Source organism: Chelon labrosus, assembly GCF_963514085.1.
Source record: "Chelon labrosus genome assembly, chromosome: 13".
Lineage (NCBI taxonomy): Eukaryota > Metazoa > Chordata > Actinopteri > Mugiliformes > Mugilidae > Chelon > Chelon labrosus.
Genome location: NC_140346.1, coordinates 9,070,302 through 9,090,425, shown reverse-complemented (window position 1 = coordinate 9,090,425; position 20,124 = coordinate 9,070,302).

The window sequence follows — 20,124 nt, the reverse complement described above, 5'->3', positions numbered from 1 at the left end:
TGATTATTTTAAAGTAGCCTAAATTATACAATTAGATTATTGTTATGTTTGAGGTGGAGTTAATTTAGATGACTGTGAATAGGAGTTATTTTCATAATCGCTGAACATCCTCATCATTTGATTAATGGATTCCACTGACAGAGGATAAAACTTTCAACATTGTTTTGCCCTTACAAATAAAAATGATAAATAAAATACTTTGCATATTAGCTAATGTTCCTCCTTGTAGTTGCTCAACTATGCTAGCTACTAAATGGATGATTGTTGGGCTAAATTCCTGTTCGATCAGATTTGGTAGAGGATGTGGCTAAACATTATTGTTACAAGTTAATTTATTTATTAGGAACTATCTGTCTGCTTAACAGGAGCTGAAGCCCGTTACCCATCTCTGTAGAGTACATTCAAGCAGTATTTTTGTGCAGCAGGTGAGACACTAGAGCAGGGGTCACCAACCTTTTTGAAACTGAGAGCTACTTCAAGGGTACCGAGTAATACTAAGGGCTACCTTTGATACAAACTTACTGAACAACATAATCACACAGTTCATCTTTAATAAGAAGAGTTGTAATAATAATAATATGTGTGATGAGGCTGTCTGCTCATGTTAGTGGTTCTTGTTGTGTCATATTGTTGTTAATGAATCTTCATAATAAATATTAGCAATGATTTACACTGTAGAAACCTATCTATTTAAATGTGCAACATTTTTCATTATTTATTTTTGTTCCTATAATTCAGTTTCAACATTTGAACTATCACATCTCTCTCTGACTTGAACTTTGTCCCATGTCTGCACAAACTACCAGTAATGTAATAAAAAAAACATAACTTCTTTCACATATTTAAATGAATGATATCACATTTGTACAAATCTGAAGAATTTTAACAAAAAATTACATCTGTTACACTTTTTGAACAAATTATTTTCACATTTTAGTTCAATATTTGAGTTTAACGGCGCCATGGTGTTTCACTAAAAACATCTGTTTTGCTAAATGAAGCTTCACTTACATTTTTTGACTGCTTCACTGGCCTCATGTAAAAAGTCTGCCTTTAATTTACAGCCTTTTTCCGGCCGTAGTGCACTGCCAGACGGATAGTTAGCATGGAAGCTAGTCTGTCATGTACTGAACTGTCTCTCCACATTGTGCTATGCCGTTGCCACACTAACCCCATAAATGAGACATACACACATTTCTTTTACTATGGTAAAAAAGAAGGCTTCTTCCCACTCACTGTGAAAATGGTACGTTTTCTTTCGCTTTTCATCCATGCATGAAATCCTTCTGAGGTGACAGTCATGCTAGTTAGTCGGGTACTCTTCGTCGTAAACATCATGCTTTCACCTTCATTTGACTTGTTTTATTTCATCATTTCCCACTATACTCATACCCAACATTACCTTTATTATTTATGATAATTTAAGTATTTTCAAGCATCAAAAATTATATGCCTGTGATGGGCACAGGCATATAACATTTACATTGGATTTCTGTTCTTATTCACAGCTGCCTAACATTATGCAGAATAATCTGTCTTTTTTACAGACATGATTTTATGTGGTGGAAACGTGGTCTGTAAAATTACAAGAAAATAAGTCTGGATTTTGAAAAACAAATAACATTGTATGGTCTTTTAATTTCCAACAACGGCACACTGGAAAGTTAAAAGAGTTGTCTCTTGTCTTAGCAAAAGAAATTTGTGGTTGGTCCATTTTTATTTTTCTTACAATGCTGTACATATCCTGAAATAAATCAAGTAATTAGGTGGGATGATTGTGTGTGATTGTTAAAAGAAACCCGCCACCTTAACTATAACTATATCATAAAATCATTATTTTTCACAGTTATTAATAGATAGTGGAGCAGCTGGACTCTATTTCCAACCCTACCATCACAAGATTAGCTGACATCTGACACTTTAACGTAGTTTTAATTATTTTATTTCAGATATGAATTTGTTGAAGCACACAACCTAAGGAAATATAAATGACACTAAATTAAAACATTTGGTTAATTTTATGAATATTAATCACATAACATGAATAATGATGCCTCACAGCAAGAAGGTCACTGGTTCGACTCCATGGGCCGGCTGGGCCTTTCTGTGTGTAGTTTGCATGTTCTCCCTGTGTCTGTGTGGGTTCTCTCCGGGTACTCTGGCTTCCTCCCACCATCCAAAGACATGCTCATTAGGTTAATTGGTGATTTTAAATTGGCCGTAGGTGTGTGAATGGTTGTCTGTCTCTGTGTCAGCCCTGCGGTGGACTGGCAACCTGTCCAGGGTGTACCCCTGCCTCTCGCCCGATGACAGCTGGGATAGGCTCCAGCAGACCCCCGCGACCCTTAACAGGAATAAGCGGGTATAGCAGATGAATGAATGAATGAATGAATAACATGAATAATGAATGAATGATGAATTTTCAGTTTCTTTTCTGTTTATTGAAGCATATTCTAATATTCATGAACATCAAATGTTCATACTTGAGTATGCCAAAATCAAGCTCAATACATCATCTGGGCTGGATGGCTTAGAGCTTGAAGCTGGAGAAGGATGGTCGTCCCTAGACAGTTTGTTTTCTTTCTGTATTTGGAGGCCAGAGACTTTGTTGATGTAGTTGACATCAGTGTTGTGTCTTTGCTGGGTGTGATACCCGCTAGACCGAGGGTGGTGAGGACGACGTCTCCAGCGTGGGCCATGGAATCTGCCTCTGCATTGTCTCGGTGTTTGTTGGTAGGTGGAACTGTCGTACCACTGGGGCTGCCTCAGATGACTTTGGCAGTGACAACAGGTGTGTTCTCTTGGCCACTGCTGTGCAACCTCTGTACGTGAAGGACGTAGGTAGTAGGTTGCCTGTGGGCGTCTGTGGTGACGGGCAGCTCTGTTATGCCTTGCGTGGATGGGCCTTTGGTACTTCGGATGACGCTGCAGAGCCCCACCATGAGAGAAGTTGTGGTTATCCCAATCCCTCTGACGGCGGGGATTGAATCTGCGCGGCACCTTCACCACTTGTTGTGAAGTGGCCATCCCAGTGTTGGCATCTTCTTGACAATCCACTGCATAGGAGATTCTGCGGTAGTGGGCAGAGAAGGTTGTTCTTGTATCCATCACTCTAGTGGTGGTGCTTCCTGGATCTTTGACCTGAGTGGTTCCTGTACTAGCTTGTTTCATGGACACATCATCTTCATCTCAAAGTGAATCAGAGATTCTGCGGTACTGGGCAAGCAGGTGGTACCTGCAATGTGCACGCAGTGCCCAGATACCAGAGGAATCCTTTGTGGAGAATGAAAATGGAGGTCTCGGATTTTGGGCAGTGATGGCTTTTGTTGCATTTGTCTCTGGCAGTCTAGTAGTGGTCGTGCCCAAATCTTTACTTGCGACTGCAGAGGTTGGCGGGGGGGGGGGGGGGGGGGGGGGATAGACTGATCCCAGGCCACACAACACAAACTGCTTCCAAATAAATTGTATTTCATTCCTAAAATTAACATAGACCCATATACCTACATGTAATTAATTGGGTTATGTGAAAAATGAAAAATTGGCTTTTCTGTGTGGAGTTTGCATGTTCTCCCTGTGTCTGTGTGGGTTCTCTCCGGGTACTCCGGCTTCCTCCCACCATCCAAAGACATGCTCATTAGGTTAACTGGGGATTCTAAATTGGCCATAGGTGTGCATGTGAGTGTGAATGGTTGTCTGTCTCTGTGTTAGCCCTGCGATGGACTGGCGACCTGTCCAGGGTGTACCCCTGCCTCTCGCCCGATGACAGCTGGGATAGGCTCCAGCAGACCCCCGTGACCCTTAACAGGACTAAACGGGTATAGAAGATGAATGAATGAATGAATGAAAAATGAAAAATAAAAAAAAAATAAATATAAAAATCTGTGCAGTCATCTACGTGACTCACGTAACCCCAATTGACGGGCGAATGGACGGTGTTGGCAAAAGGTAATGCAAAAGTTCATGATGTCGAGTCTTCATCTTCATCATGGATCAAAGAAAAGACCAAAGAAGCCATCAGGTGCCCAAGGGATGTTTCGCCCAGGGTGTAAATCTAGTCAGGACCGCCTCTGCCGTGGAAATGTCATCAGTGGAATCCAAAATTCTTCTGTAATGAGCAAGAAGTTGGTACCTGCGATTTTTATGCATATTCACACCTCACGGCCAATTTAAAATCACCAATTAACCTAACAAGCAATGTCTTTGGATTTATATTAAATAATGTCATGATCAACTCTACGGTAATGCAAGTGTTACTGATATAAAAAGAACATCAGCACAATTAAATACAATTCTTAGAACATATCCTGCCTGCGACTCAAGTTTTGCCTACTTGACTTTATCAACTTTTTTTTGCCAAAACAACACAATTATTACTTTAACCTTAAATGGGTTAAAACACTGTCTTTTTTGAGAGTCTGACAAATACCGTACCATACCTACCAATTCATTTACAGTGCAACTACAGAGCTGGCGAGCAGGTGTGGTTAGCTTATTTTAGCATAAAAACATGAAGTGGGGAAAAGATGACCTTAGATAGGCTCTCTCCAGAGTGCAAGTAAGAACTCACCAATGCCTCTAACATGGACCCAGTAACACTTTGTATCACATTAGTTTAATCCACAAACTAAAATACCAATTTAGATTAGATTTTTGGGACTAGGGTTATGGTTGCTGAACCTGTTCATGAGGTTGCCAGATTTGGTACTTCAAGAAGAAGATTTTCTGGGGACTTGTTAACAGCTGCAGAGTATGTTTTACAAGTTTCTGTATTAAATATTAACCAGTTATTTACTAGTCTTGACTTGAATGTTGCCTGTGAAGAGAAACCTGGTGTTCACACACACCAGGACATAAGGTACACCATGTACCAATGAGATACAGCAGCCTCATTCTTACAAATACACAGTTATGATTGTCTTTTCTGCCAGTAGTAGTTCAGTCACCTGTGTCTTGTGATCCAGACATTTCCTCAGTGTATGTGTACATAATCTACTGTCTTCCTCTTTTAATCTTGTAGTCTAGTCATCTGTGTACATTGTGTGAGTTATTTTTCTGTATTCCCCCTGTGTTACTTGTGTTTGACTGTGTGTATGAAACTATCTGTTGTTATCTGTGTTTCTTCACAGACTGAAGGTCGGAACAGTCTGGTTAGTGTCATCAGTCATTTAGGTTACAGGGGAAACACAGGTAAGATAATATGAGAGGAGAACATTTGTCTAAAAAGACATGAAACAAATATAAATTTCAAATGTCCATTTTTATTTATTGAAGGTGGAGTTTGGTGTTAGCTTTGGTCATTTTGCGTGCTGTGAGGCATTCTGCTGTGCTGCCAGGGAGCCACATCAGGATTCTTCCTCCTGCAAAGCCACAGAAGACAGAAATGTTACATAAACAGAAAACATTTCTCCTCAGTGATACTGCAGGCCATATTTGATGCCAAGGGTGAAATTTTGGATGTGTACATTGCAATTCACTGTGATACGCTTGTCCAAGCAGATCACCCATGTACCAACAAGCCTCATATCCACCAGCTGGGTACTTTCTATCAGGAGATGGGGGATAGCTGTGCCTGCAGCATGCTGCAGCTACACTATACTTCCAGCCCATAGTAAGAATAAAAACATTCTCGTTATTGAACACACACACAAATAGTTTATTTGGTGAGTTTGAAATATACCCTACATTTTCCTTTTTTTTGTGAATTTTGATCACAGGCCAAGTTGAAGCCAAACTGCTGGCATGCTAGATCAAGGAAGGAATAATTGTGTTAGCAGACCATTGGAAACTTGACACACAATCTTCTTGAGGGCCCAGGAGATCTGTTTTCTGCCTGCTACATCTTTCACAACATTTGTGTGGCAGTAGATTATATCCTGGAGGATGAGAAAGTCCTGGGACCAGATGACAGCATTGATGACACAGGGAATGTAGAAATCAATAAGCGGGACCTGTTGGGAATGGTGTCTGAGGAACACTTGCTGGCCAGCTTTCTACTCCTGAAGAACATGTCTGGGTGAGCATAACTGGAATTAGCCCATAAATGTCTCCAGATTTACTACTTGATGTTTCAAAAGCATTTTAAATGAATACATGTTCACATAGTACAATAGAGTTTATGATTCTGTTTACATTATGGCTTATTAGTGTTTTGGATTCCCCAAATGAGTTGAGCCTGAGCCCAACTCTTCTTGGGTCAGGGTACAGTGTGCTGTACACAGAAATTACACTTGTCAAACTATTGGACGATTCAAATGGTCAAATGAGCTTGGACACCGTATAGATTACCTAGGGTGAGAACACTCAAGGTGTTTGCCCGCCCAACTTATTCTCCCTTTGAGAGGCAGACGCTGGCTATAACGATGTCCAAGTGTTGGAGACGACTGGAGCCTTCATTTGCTAATGTCACCAGACAACAGCTTACGTCCTCTTTTACCAAAGAAGGGTGAGAGGACAACACTGTGACTCTGTGTCAACAGACATCATGCAGATTGTTGCTGTTTAAATTTCATCTTTAAACACACAGTGTGATCACTAATGTTTTTATATCTGTTTTTAGATGTACACCAGTCTGGTTACAGTTGGACTTAATGGATATGGACTGTCTGGACCAAACCAGTGAGGATGTGTAGATATTTAAACTCAGTCTGTCAGACTGAAGAAGAATATCCTCTTGAGTTAAGTAGCCATGGAGAATTCACATGTAAGCCTGACTGTCTCTACTTTTTTTATTCAATGTGTACTTTCTCTTTAATTACACAAGAGGAGAAGACAGCTTGAAAAAAACACTCATCCGATAGATGTGTCACTGAAAAACAAACATTCCAACACCTCACCCGCTTTGCCATGCGTGCACACATCTGCAAACACACATGCATCGCCCTCCCAAGCTTTTGCACACGCCATTAGTGTGATGTGACAGACGGCTCACACCTGCTGGTACACACAATCAGCAAATGAGATCATGGCTAGCACTTCTCCTGTGTGTTTGCAGAGAACAGAAGCTACAGTTGATAATTATAAAATTGGAGAGTTCGGTATAACAGAGATCAAGTGCGTTCACTGGTACTCCTGTCAATATTTCATTTGATGCAAGCAGTCACACACAAACTAAATATATTCTACATGTAGTGTTTTTAATAGGTAGCAGCTAAATCGTCGAAACAAGATGGTGGAATACGCAGTAACAATGTCTGTGTCTGTGTGGAGCCTCAGCAAATCACACTACTGAATAGTTGCTTGAATGAACATATGGACCAATGAAGTTAAAGAGTGACTGGCAGAGGGAATTAATGAATTGATTGGAGAATGGAGGGCAAACTCAATGAACTGCTTACTGGACCATGCTTTCAGTGCTTTAATACTAGAGGTGGATAGACAATATGTTGGTACTCTCCTCATGTTGGAAGTGCCTGCAGGACAACTACTGTGTGTTTTCGTGTGTGTTCATATGTGTCTTGACTTTCACTGAAATTGATGATCACAGATTCTGATCTGTGTGCAGCTATGGTTGGAAAAGTCTCTAAACCAGTTGATGTTTGGCAGGTTGAGATGATTGTTCATTTTTTATATCAGCTACCAATTATATTTATGTGTTCAAGGTTTTTCACCGTACTGTGTTATTGATGGGATTTCATATACTTGTTCTAGTTTTTCATGCATTGTATTCATGTATTCATATCCCAATATGTTTGTTTGGCCTCATCAATTTTTGATTGGGCCTTAATGTACTTTTGAAAAACTAACCATGCACTGGCTTTGAGTCTGAGGCCAACAAAGCGAGTCCACATACCCTGATCAGGCAAAACATTAAAACCACCTTCCTAATATAGTGAAGGTCTCCCTTGTGCTTACAAAACAGTTATGACTCATCAGGGAATGGACATGGGGGCCTTTTAGTCCTATGGGTTGAGGAGAGGGGCCTCTGTGGATCATCCTACAGATACTTGATCAGTTTGGGATCTAGTGAATTTGGAGGCCAGGTCAACACCTTGTGCTGTTTTTCATATTTTTTTAGTTGTTCCTAAACCATTTTTGTGTGTGTGCCTGTGCCAGGCTGCATCCTGCTGGGGATGGCTGCTCCCACCAAGGACTGTCATTACTATGGTGTGGGGGTGCCTGGTCTGGTCTAGGTGGGTGGTACATGTCTAAGTAACATCCACATGAATGCCAGGTCCAAAGGTTTCCCAGCAGAACATTGAATTGTCTCAAGGAGATTAATGTTATTTACTTCACCTGTCAGTGGTTTTAATGTTGTGGCTGGTGTGTGTATACATACTGCTTGTCTGTGCAATAAAGAGAAAGAGCAGACTCTCAGATGCTGGCAGCAAAAGGATTCAATGCTATAGCTTTAGCAACTCGAAAGTCATTTACAATATCATTCAAAGACCAAGAATGAGTTGTTATATCAATTATAGCTTTCCTATCCTTTTAAAAACACAAAAAGCTGAAAAAGCAGTGATCCATTTCCTTTAACTGGCCGTTCCAGTCTTTGTTATTAGGATGATTGTGGCTTATTTCCACAAATGACTGCATTTTGTGCTCAAATGATTTTCTCTTTTCTCCTTCATACTGAAACATAATTAGTTAGCTGAACAATTTAATATCTTTGGGTATTGGACACTGAATCACTGGCTGCACATGACAATTTAAAAAATCTATGAATTCATCGAAGCCACACATACAGTATATACACCAATTTCTTCCTGCTGAGCCGGTGCAGTGACTATTTTTATACACGTCAGTCTTCTTCCAGCTCCCCAGCTGCTGACTGACAAGTGCCTCTGAGACGCAAGAGTCGATGGGGACCACTCTTGCTTTTAGTATAGATTCCAGTTAAGACCAAAGCCTAATCAAATCCCCAGATATTTATAAGAGACAACGCCTTTGATATCATTATGTGTACTGATGTCAGGGAGGTGTGAATTGTAAGAATGAAAGAAGCTTTGTCATACTACAAATCAGTAAAAGTTTGACTGTATGTACATGACTACATCATCCATGCAAAAATGGACCATTTAAGACTGCTATTCACTATTCATTATGATAGGTTAATTTTAGACTATCACTTGTTCTCTTCTGTACCAGATAAATAACCACAAAACCAATCAAGAATTAATCAGCACATTAGTACATGATTAATATTCATGAGGCTACTCTACCCACCTTTGGGTACATCGATATAAATCATTTATTACCAACTTCTCACTTTCTATACTGTCACTGAGTCCACAGCAGTTCACTGCATTCAGGCAGCATTAGACTGCAGCTTGAAGAAGGCTCTCACAATTACAGCACAGATCATTTTTAACCACTCTTGTCAAATGCTTATCACTGTGGCTGTTCTATTTCTCTTATATGGGAAGAGGCTGAACTGTCTCCACAGTCTAGTTAGCAGACAAACTCTGAGGTTTCCTAATGGCTGCTCCCCCGTGGCTCCCCACTTTTTCGTTTGAGTCGCAGTAAGTGATGGCCCCGTGGGAAAGCTATTAGCCACTGGTTGTCTCTCTTGTTCTTCCTCTCTGCTCCCACCGCTTTCCTCTGTTTCTGCAGAGATGTAGTAGAGGCTCACACACACACGCACACACACACAACACGATCACGTACACACAGTATTCTCAGGACCGTTAGCGGCTGTCAGGGTTATTTTGTTTTGACCAGCTCCCATAAGGCCAGCGGACTCCGTAAATCTCTGCAGTCTTGGCAGGAAAGCCATTAGTGGGCACTTGTACTGAGCCAGTTGCTTAATGCTCACATTGAGGGTCAGTCACTTGGAGGGCAACTTGAGGGCAAAAAGGCCATGAACAGCATCTGGCTAAGTCAGTGTTTAAAATTCAGATATTAACAGATTTTTATGTTTTATAGACTTTGTGCAAATATTCCATATGCCAAATCTAATTCAACGTCTAATTTGATATCAAATTTACATGATTTAATTGGATTAGGAGGTACAGCCTTGTCGTGGACAAACCAATTGTATTTTCCTGCAGCTTAAATTACTCACAATATACCCTCATTGGATTACCCACGCGTGCACATCTTTTGTAATTAAGTGTGCATCCCACTGCTGGACTATTAATGTCATGTATGTCTTCTTAATCTTTTTGTACACTTGCTCATCATTCAAACTACTTGGTATGCTGTGTGCATATGTGCCTGCACTAGTGCACGTAATCATCATCTTGTTATCTCTCTTTGCCACACTAATTTCCATTGACAGAATTAATTACCATGGTGACGAACAGCATGGTGACCCGGCCCGTAGTTGGCAATAATACACCGCACCATTATCTTGTCAGAAGATGTCACTCGGAATAGCACAACATCCAAAAATAGCGCAAACTGAGAAGAGCATGTCGTTTGATAGAGGCTGTATTGAAAGTGTTGATACGTCTAAAGTCACGTCTGTTCACTCAAACCGTCATGAGGCACTGAGCACACATGCACAAAATCCGGCTTGTGCACGTGCAGGAACAGATGCAAACACCATCAAATGCCTCCGTTTGGAGGTCAGTACTCTCCAGTGTGTGCGACCCTGAGTGAGCAGCTCCTGCGTGGATTTGGACCATTAAAAAACTGGAGCGAGGCTAGGGTTGGATTTCCCCCAGAGACTTCACATCAGGAATAAATATAACTCCTTTCTTCTACAAATCCTTTGCACATGCTGACTCATAGACTCATGAAACCTCCTGTAATTTTGGTATGGCAATAATACAGATTCATGAATATCTCCAACAGCTTCTTAAATATGTCTCTGTATCTCATCTCTCTGTAAAACAGTACATACTGTCTGAGCATTCCCATTAGGATGGAGAGAGTTTTCAAAGTGTCAGCTACACAGCAGCAGATGAATAATGCAAAGGGAATAAAGGGCTTTTTTTTATGCACGGCATCTACAAGAGCTATGATACATGAAATGTAAAGACATAAACTGACACTAACCTCAGAACTCCTGCTTGCCTTGGCATCTCTCTGTGTGACTTCTGACTGACGTCTTGCATCCACAACAACGACACTGTGAAAAGCTTATGTGTTACGTGTGTTGCTAGTTGTCTTGGTGAATCATTTCACTTAATAGAAGCAAATAAAGCCTGCACATAGTCCTTGAAAGGAGAGTATTAAAAATGTACAAACCATAATATGGCTTTATATGGCACATTAATTTACTGTTGTCAGAAATTATTTGATTTCTTTTACATCAAGGCTTTAAATAGATATAGCTAAATTAGGAATAATGTATTATACATTTAAGTCATTTGATATCATGTCACAATTATAGACTCCAGTTTTTCTCCCATTTCTCTTTCTTTGCTTCTTCTTCATTTCTTCTTCTTGCACCTTGCACACAAAGCCATCATTTCCTCCTTCGCAGGCTTCCATAAATCAGCACATGCAGGTCAGGATTTTTAATATAAAAAACTCTGGCCATGCGTTATCATTTCAGCTCACGTTCTGCCCTAATCTTTCCCTCCCTTTGTCTACGTCAGCATATTGAATTGTGCCTGTAGTAGTGCATAATGAGCACTCGTACTGTACAGATGCACACAAACAAACACACATATAAAGACTTGCCTGAAAAGAACAAAAAGGCACTGACAGATGATTCTAAATGACTTTACGATCAAGCGGCAAGTAATGAATAACCAACAGCATGTTCCTCTTCTGGCTGTTGGTTCTCTTGGTGTCATCAATCATGGCCCTGTCTCCTAACTCCGCTATGGCTTGATTTGGCTGATAATGGACTCTGGCCTGCATGTCAACGAGGCAATATCTGCTTCTGTTCAAACTATGATTAAATAACTTCCTTGAGCAGCCATGCTGACTTCGAAGGTGTATTTGCCCCCACATTATCTAGCAGATAAATGCCTTTCATTGCTGCTAGGGAGTTTACTGTACACTGCTGCAGTATTCTCAGGATTAGGAACAAAATTCACCTCTAACAATACCAGGCTATTCATAATATGTACAGCATAGGCAATCAACAGATTTGGAGTGCTACCATTGTATTTTGAGGATAAATGTCTTTTTTTTTTACTAAAATATTGCCACAAATCTTTGACTGTGTTAACTTTGTAGGCTAGAGCACAACAAAGTAGGAAATAACAGACCCTTTATTTATGTTGCCCATTTAAACATTGTAGAGGCAAAAAAATTAAGAAAAAAATGACCACATCAGCAAGTCAACAAAATTGGGCAGACTTCTGAAATGCTCCCATTGGGTTATGAAGCCGTGTAGAAGACAGAATAAAACCATGTCATTGCCTTAATACAGTACAGCTTCCCCCGGTGGTATCCACCTACAAACCAGGACTATAATTTAGGCTACATGCACATAAATGGCATTTACTCATCCCTCAAGTTTTGACTTTTAGTGACACCCTTGGTGACAGATAAATACTCTGTGGTAGAATTAGGGGCCTTTCACACTTGGTCTTTTCAATGCGTTCTCAGCGATCTGATCACAAGAAACCAGGCAAAAATACTACGTTCACGCCTTAAATGCTTCTTTAAATGCACACATGAGACTTGGGGAGATGAGACAAATTTTGGCAGAAGCTATGAAGTCTCTGTCACTTACTGAAAATATGCAAATATATCATGTTACTATTTATTTATTAATCTCCGCCCTAACATTCTTATTTAGTAAGTTAACAGCCACAAAAACAAAATATTTGAAAAGGCTCTTATTGCTGATGAAAAGACATCACTTACGGAGCTTTCTCCTTTTCTGTTCATCATTCAAAATAGTGATTGTAATTTTTTTTTCCCTGAATACAAAACTCAAGCTTACACAAGAGCACCCCAGCTGAGTAGGCAGCCTTTAATGTGACCCAGGACGCTCTGTGTTTACACTGCCAAAGGAATGCGGTCGAATGTGTCCCAGACCACCTTCAAATGTGGTCTGAGATCAGATCACTCAAATGCGTCGTCAATGCGTCCTGTATGTGGTCCTACTTGCACTTAAAGCTAGCACATTGAGATCCAATTTGAGACCTCACACTCTCACTTGGAATCTAATGTTCACAACATTTCGCCCTGGAACCTGATGCCATCTTTCCATCGTTTCCAATTCTAGTATCACGTGTTCAATTTTCATCGTAAATGCTTCTTTCCCATGTCATCACCATTGCATCCTGTTAACACAAAGCAACTATCAATCAACCACCCACATGAGCTGTGCGGGATTTAAAACAAAAGCACACTTTATTCTACATCCATCTGACTGTACAGTTGCCTTTATTAGGCAGAGCGTGGGCCAGAGTTCAGTGATAAAACATAAGAAGTCCTAACTGAAAATAGAAACCTGTCAAATGAAAGAAAAGTAAATAAGGAAAGTCATTTTGAGCTTTTAAATGGACCAAAAGTTACCTTTACAGTAGTGGTGTTTTGCTGTATCATTTAGCAGTATTGTAGCTTCTTTAGAGTGGATCTTAGCTTAAACATAAGTCAGAACCTATTTACATCACATTAAACTGATAATCCACAACCACTGTAATTAAAAGCACTGCTTATTGAAATATCACATTTTTCTTTTAAAAAACAAAGGTTTTGTATTGAGGGGATGAAAAAGGAGAAGACTGAAGAGAAGGTACAATATTTAAAACAGGAACATGGACAGTGTAAAGACAGAACAAAGAATGCAATATCTAAATAGGCCAAAAAGGAAGAGAGACATAAACAGAAACTGATTCAACAAAAAATCCTGTCGAGTTCAGCGTCATACATGTAATATACAGAAACCGGCCGTGATAGATGTATCAATCTTGTCATGGGTTGTAAGCTTGTTGTAACCAAACCAGTCGTTCTCTCTCCATCCATGACCCCCTACCCCTCATCTAAATCAGGACCCCTTGCTCTTTCAGGTGATAAGCTGATTACTGGGATGACAGCCTCCTGTCGCAGACCGGCACGCAGCAGGAGATCTGATGAAGCTGAGCCAAACTCCTGTCTGAAATACTGATTGACTCTGCTGTCAGCCGTAAACAAGTCTGAAATTTCAGATTAAGATTATCCCACTTTTTTTATAGATTCTGTCCAAATGCTGTTTTTATGAAGATACTGTATAAGTCAGAACTAACAATCAGAACTGTAGTTGTTTGAAGTCCAGAACAGTTGGACCAGCACAGCTTGAACGTTTGTGATCACCATTTTCTGTCGCTTATGATGTGGCTGTCACATCAGTTCCCTAGAAAATTCCCAAAATAGACTGCAAAAAGCAGCAAAATATTTGCTCACTGGCTGGAACTGACATGAGCAGGAATCCTCTGAGACAAACCTGTGATTTGGGGCTTTTATAAATAACACTGATTTGATTTGTTGATAGGCTTCTGAGGTGTTGGGAGGTTTGAGTGCTTTTTCCTTTATGTAGTGAATCCAGACCTCTAAATAAGACTTAGGCGCTGCACACATTTCAGACCACAGAGTGCAGGTTATTAAAACAAAACAGTATGGAAATGACAAAATGTATGTGGCTTGATAAGAGATTTTTAGCTACAGAACTGTATGTCTGTTGATCACCAGGGACTGTCCATCACCTGCTTACATCATCTTTGGAGTGGAGCACGGTAATGGCAGGAAAAATGGGATAAACTCTTAGCCAAGAATATCTTACAAGGTGCTGAGTGAAGGGTCTGAATATGTTTGAAAACTTCAGAGATTTCAGTTTTTGATTTTTAATATGTTGCATTTAAGAATGCATTTAAACACAGCATTTTAGTTTTCACTTTGTCATTATGAGTTATGGAGTGTAGACCGATGGGAAAAACGTCAACTTAACACTTTCAAAATTCAAAAGAAGGCGTCCATATAGTTTCTGAAAGTAAGTATACTTTCTGACAAAATTTAAGACCCTTCTAACCCCTGGGCTTATATAGCGATCCATATGCAAAGACTGGGTCGGGCCCTGTTGTGACCATGCCCCTTACCGTGACTGTGAACCTTCGACAAGCAGACAGTAGAAATGTTCACTTTACTTTTTTAAAACATATGCTTCAGCTATTTTATACAACTGGTTCAGTCTGCAGCAGAGATGCTTTATAGCAGAGTTCAGTGGCCTTGGTGACTCAGGAACTGATGGTGTATTTATCAGTGGTGGAACATCAACACACTGTAATGGATCAGGTTGGCACCAAATAAACACTTAAGTATTTTTACCATATCTTGTTAGTGTACCACGGCTAGACCAATTAATGGGTATTCTGTACATTCCGTAAAAGAACATGACACATACGCCATCACAGATGTGTTCTAGAACCTTTCAGACCCATGAGAGGAGGAATCTGCTCATTTCACTCAACTGGACAGACCGAAGTGCAAAACTGAGAGAAGACCGAAGAGCAAAACTGAGATATCCATATAAAGGACATCCAACTTTAGACCAAATCCAAAAGACCAAGCTTTTTCATTTTGAGAAGTAAGTAACTCCACTCTTGTGTTTCATGTAGCAAACATTTTGGTGCTTTACGTAGACAACCAAATGAGGTCAGAGGAAACAGGTACCATGTATTTTGTTACAGTACTGTGAGATATGTATTGAAACACACTAGTCATTAAATATACTACTCAGTTTAACAGTTGTCTTACAATTTATTAAAGTATAGATTCAACTTTTTACACAAAACTGTAATCACAACTGTGGCTGGTTGTCAGTGTACCCCTGTTTGATGCTGGCTAGATAACAAAAAAACAACCTGTAACACAAAATGATTGTAACCGTTCAATTGTAGCCATGTTTTAGTTTTTATCCTGCAAGCTGTTGGAGGTCAGACAGAGGATTAGGAAACAGCTCAAAGCATCAAGATATGACAAAATCAGACATTCAGACGTTTAACCTTGTCTAGCTTTATTATTGTTAATTATTACTGTTAATTAATTGATGGTCTTAGAAGTATATTCTATATGTATATATCCATCATAATATGTATGGGGTATGGAGTATTAGTAGTGCATGTTCCTAAACAAATCTTGTTCATATATGTTTAACAGGAGTTGCATATGATGCACCGTTTAAAGGGAATAAACTCATCTGTTTTCTTTTATCACTTTCAGCAGTCTGCAAAAAGGAAAGATGTATTCCTCAAGTTCATCACAATCTTTCCTTGAGAAATACGTCAAAGACTTGTTCACAATCCCAGAAAACTACACCTTTTTGAAAATCCTGGGACGAGGCGGCTATGGGATGGTGATCAAGTGTGCAAAGCAGGGAACTTGCCAGAACGTGGCCATGAAGGTTTCCAATAATAACCCCACTGCGAAGTGGGAGGTAAGACACTTTGGATTTTAAAAGGGCAGTTGCAAACAGCCAGGGGTCTGGGCTGGTTGGAACAGGGTTTAAAATCCACTGTTTACTTTTACACAGTTAAAATGTCAATATCAGTATAAGACAAGAAAACATATGCTGCTGATAAATTCCTCAACAATGAGAATGAATTTTCACATATTTCAGTGGAAGTTTCCAAGTCTCATAGCAGTCACTGTACTTGGCTTGGCATTTTGATGTCTCAGTACTGTCCTTTCCTTTTAACATGAAGCTAATGCTGGCTCCCAAAATTTTATGTATGGTATAATCTGCAGGTTATCCTTAATCCTCTTGTAGCTATGTGCAACATTTGATGGTTGATTGACTTCCATCTAAACTAGCACCAATGCACCAATACAGGTTTCATCTGTATAAGACAAATACAAGACACACATAGCTTTTAATTTTATTTGTAAGTTGATTTTGTGGAGCATGCAGCATTCTCCCACCTACCCAAAACATACTTTTTTAAAAACAACAAAAAAGTCTGTTTTCTGCAGTAGAAGCACTAGAGGTGGAGACAATCAGATTTTTGTTATTTATCTCGTTTATATGATGTAAATCAGTGAACTTCTCACTGTCTCCATAGGCTTCCATCATGAAAACCCTCATGCAGAACAACCTGGACGAATCCAACATTATCAAGTTTGAGGAGTCAATCTCCGACGGATCCACAACGTCCCTGATCTTTGAAATATTGGACATCAGCCTGCAGGACTACTTAATAGATTTACAACAGCCGATGCAACTGGAGGACATCCGCACTGTCATTCAACAGGTATCACGTCAACTACGAAGCAAATGTATACAGATGGATTAGGCTCCTTGGTAACTTTAAACTTCTGAAGGTTTCTCTAAAAAATGTTTCTATGAACAAAGCTTAGCATCAGTATCAATAATATCTTTGTTTTGTAACTTGCAGATGGCCACAGCTTTTGACGCCCTCAAGACCCTTGGCATAATGCATACTGATGTGAAGCCGGACAACATCATGCTGGTGGATCGCAGGAGGCAGCCCTTGAGGGTCAAACTTATTGATTTCGGCTTGTCTATTTTCCCGTCTCAGGCCAAGCAGGGAATGACTTTACAGACGCCATCGTATAGGTAAGATACATGGATGAGATTAAAACAAAGGAATTACTGGTGCTTATTCAGTTTGAAACATTTTCTTTCTTTAATATTTTAATATTATTTAACTTGTGACAGTGTCACTTATTTAGTTTTATGTGTTTTGTTTATTTTCTCCTTCAGAGCACCAGAAATCATTCTTGGGCTGCCATTCACCGAGGCCATGGACATCTGGTCTTTGGGTTGCGTAATGGCAATCATGGTGTTTGGTGTCGTGCTCTTTCCAGCGAGGATGGAATACGACGTAGTAAGTAATGTACCAAAGCTGGAACATAGTGGTAGCCCATGCACTTACAGTAGCAAGGAGAGAACCTGTTATTAATTAGAAGACCAGCTTTTCTGTAACACTTTTAAAATGCTACCACCTTTTCCAGCTGGGACGACAAACTAGATTAGATCAACCAGATATGTGTTTATTTTATAATCTTTTCTTAAAACACAATTTCATCGGCTGGATTTTAGTTTGTTAGAGTTAGCACATGCTATGGAATTAGCTGTTTCAAGGCTATTGTTATGATTTTGACCTTGTGACTGGAACAGAGTTTGATGACTGACTTGATGCTGTGCTTTACCTGCAGTTAAGATTCATCACTGATCTCCTGGGTCCTCCACCAGAACACCTACTCAATGCTGGGAAGAAGTCACTAATGTATTTTAATAGAGAAGATTGTGATCAATGGCGGCTCAAGGTACAGTATCCATTCTGGTTCTTTTATCACTGAGCATACTTTGTTAAATGAAATAAAGGGTTTATTGTTAAATATAGTTTCTATAATATATAATAATCTTCTTTTAGACCCCCGAGGAGTATTGGATGGAATGGGGTGGTAGTTTCGATTTCGTGGACAACAGGTGTTACAAGTTCCGCTCCCTGGACGAAATGAAAATGGTAGGTGGTTAAGGAAGCTGAAGCTAGCTGCTGAAAAGGCACATACAGTAATTATGTCCACAATTCTTGGTTTAGAAATATAACTTGACTGCAATTTTCCAAATGTTTTCTAAACCAGATATGCCTGGAGACTGACAATGCGACAGAGGCCGAAGAGAGGAAGGAGTGCATTGAGCTGCTGAAGGCAATGCTCCAGTGGGATGAGAAGGACAGGATCACCCCTAGTGGCATCCTCAACCATCCATTCATCACCAAGAGCTACCTCAACAGCAGCCCCTACCTTAGTCCATGGTAAGTGTGTGTGTGTTTTATCTGTTCTGGAGACAGGTTACTAGATAACAGTAAGCAGGGCAGTTGATAAATGACTCATTTAGATGTTGGCTGATTTGTATATTTGCATGGTGTGTTCATCAGCCATAAACCTAATGCTATGGGTTTTTATAGCAATGAGCCTGAAGCCACCACCAGACAGGACCAGACAGTGTCCAAAGAGAGCAAACCGATGACCCAGGTTGAAGAGAGGTAGGCGTTTTGGTTCTGTTCTCACTTCATCATGACCAACATCACACGTCACTTATAAGAAAAACCCCTAGTTGATGTCAGTTGCATGTAGTGCAAACGATTAAACATGTCTTCATTCAATAGCACAAGTGAGGTACTGCCACCAAGTGTTATACTGGTTCGACCTGCAGACCCTGACAACAGGATCCACTTGGGAGACACGCCTCATGAGGACACTGACCTCAGGTAAAAGGGTTTCTTCTAATGCTTTACACACATGTATGCCTCCTTCAGAGGAGAGAAGCTGAGCCCTGAACAGAACTGAGACACTAACTCAGTGTGCATTCATGTATTAGTCCACACCCTAGTGCTGCTCCTGCTCCCTCTGTGCACACCACCAGCAACCACCTGGAGACAGAGCTCCCTACCATCCCCTTAGGTAAGAACAGTTTGTCTTCATTCATTACTAAATTACTGAGAGCTTCTGCACTGTTGTTGCTTTTCATTCTGCGGATGGCTGAAGTAGAGTCTGCTGATTTTCAGATGACAGTGAAGGTCAGAAGAAGAAGAAGAAGAAGAAGAAGAAGAAGAAGAAGAAGAAGAACTGCCTCAAACGCTTCTCCTCATGGATAAAGAGGACCTTCTGCTGTTGCATGAATCCGGTGATGGATTGAAGAAGACTATGAAGATTTTCTTTATGGCAGAAACCCTGAGAGCACATTATTGTGTGTCTTGCTGTAAGAAAAAGATCTCATAGATCTTCTGACGGGCAGCATGGCAGCCAAATGAGTAGCATTGTGGCCTCCCAGCAGATCAGAAGATCTTGGGTTTGAGTCGTAGCCCTGGTCTTGTCTGTGTGGAGTTTGCATGTTCTCCCCATGCCTGCATGGGTTTTCTCCGGGTACTCCGGTTTCCTCCCATATTTCAAAGACATGCACATAAGTAAATAAGAGCCAACATGACTTTAGGGTCACTGTTGTTGCATGTTTGGCATGCAAGTTTTTTAAGACTGTGTGGATGTGGGTTTTTAGTTTAAAACAGGACTGGAAGCAATTTTAAACAAGTAACCACATCATCTTTCATATTTAATATGAAATATATCATCTGAAAATGTAATAAATCTACAATCAAATCTTTATGTTTCTTGTCTGATTTGTGTCTTGCTATAGTGACAACTGTTGGATTTGAGAGAAATGTCTTGTTATTATTTTACTACTACACTACTACTATTACTACTACTACTACTGCAGAAATGAGGGCATACTTTGAACTTGTGATTCAAGAAGAGTGCTGCTCCTGAATCACAAGTTCA